Source organism: Urocampus carinirostris, chromosome 1, assembly GCF_059441175.1.
Source record: "Urocampus carinirostris isolate Australia breed hairy pipefish chromosome 1, RoL_Ucar_1.0, whole genome shotgun sequence".
Taxonomy (NCBI): Eukaryota; Metazoa; Chordata; class Actinopteri; order Syngnathiformes; family Syngnathidae; genus Urocampus; species Urocampus carinirostris.
Genome location: NC_142349.1, coordinates 22857572 through 22859251, shown reverse-complemented (window position 1 = coordinate 22859251; position 1680 = coordinate 22857572). Strand labels below are relative to the sequence as shown.

The following is a 1680-nucleotide window of genomic DNA, read 5'->3' as shown; positions in this document are numbered from 1 at the left end:
CTGCCAAACATACAAAGACACAATCGGTACTACTTTTTTGTGATTACCAGGACATCGGACAAGGGTTTGGAACCAATGCCTCACGGGCAAGATATGGCTCTTTTCATGAGTACATCTGGTTCAAAAATCAAATCAGAAACCTGTTGTTTCAAATTAAAATTGTGTGAAGCCCATTTTTGAACTCTCAAAGCAAGACCAGAATAGCTGGTTTCATCCAATATATATATATATATATATATATATATATATATATATATATATATATATATATATAATATAGGGCACAGCCTCAACTACTGTTGTCACACCAACAGGCCACGTTTTGGCGTTTTTATTAAAGAATCCTTTATATGAAAGTTCATTAAACAATCTATGTTCACTGGTTATGAGGGGAAACCCACAGAACAAACTGTAAACACCCAGAAAATGAAGCAACGTCCCAGATTAATTTGATTGGGAAAGTGGTTGGGATGGGTGGAGTGATAAGCACAGTGCAAGCAATCGCCTATTTCTCACTAAGTACGTAGGAATCTTTCTCGTTTACAGACTTTTTTACAAAATAACTTTCCTTTTACCTTGTTTTGAAACCATTATTTAGGACAGAAATGACGGTGAACACGAACCTCATCCTTTTTAATGCCCCAGATAGATGGCACTTGTGTGAACGAAAACCAGCCTCACAGAACACAGAGGAGCAGCGAGATGCCAGACAAACATGGCAGCGACTTCTAGGTAGGGATCCCACTATATAAAGGAAATATAAAATTTCTTGGCCTATGATTTTTTTATTTGAAAAAAATATAAAAACATTGGTATGAGTTCATGTATTTTTGCCAAGTATTTAAATCTTTTTTTGGGGCGGCAGTTGCTCAGGAGGTAGAGCGCTCGTCTTGGGATCAAGGGATCCCAGTTTGAATCCCGGCTTGTCCGTGTTACATGTTGAAGTGTCCTTGGGTAAGACACTGAACCCCTAACACCCCCGATAAGCAGGTTAGCGTCTTACATGGCTGCACTACAAGGCCGCTATTGGGAAATGTGAAGCGCACTGTAAAGTGCTTTGGGAAGTCATTGACTTGAAAAGGGCTATATAAATGCAGATCATTTCATTTCCTTTTTTTTTTTTACTGAATTATTTTTTTACCACTACGAGGCACTAAATATTACACACTGTCCCTTTGTTAAGGTTAATTTTTGGAAAGGAAATCTTGTTTTTGTATTACATTTACATAGTTTAAATCATACCTATTTCTCACCGCCATGTTTGTTGTCTTTTGCTTCTACGCAGTGATCATTTGGCACTGGTTTTCCTAAGCATCAGACAACAGTGCCCTCTAGTGGTCAAATAGTAAACGCTGGGGCTTTAACATTTAAATACAGATAAAAAAAGGTGAATTCATGATGTCTTTCAAAACACTAGGAGGCTAAGTCATACACTGTCCCAGGAAATAAATATCGTTTTATCCCAGTGAAGGAGGAAAAAACTCACGTTTTTTTTTCACATGTCAGCTATGATGTATTTGTTTTTGTGTATTTTCCATTAAATAGTTAGTTGCCCAATCTTCTAATATATTTTTTTTTTTCAGACGAGTATCCATGTTGGTTTTTGTAGAATACAGTTTTATTTCCAATAATATTGTATTTTCTTCTTAATTGTTTGTACCATGTAACATTCTTGTGTGT

At 36.4% G+C, this 1680-nt stretch overlaps 1 protein-coding gene across 1 annotated transcript in view; it reads right to left on the bottom strand.

The window, feature by feature from the left end:
- The window catches only part of plekhh3 (pleckstrin homology, MyTH4 and FERM domain containing H3), a 57590-nt gene that overhangs the window by 2973 nt on the left and 52937 nt on the right, over positions 1-1680 (bottom strand). The gene's annotated exons all lie outside the window — the stretch shown is intronic.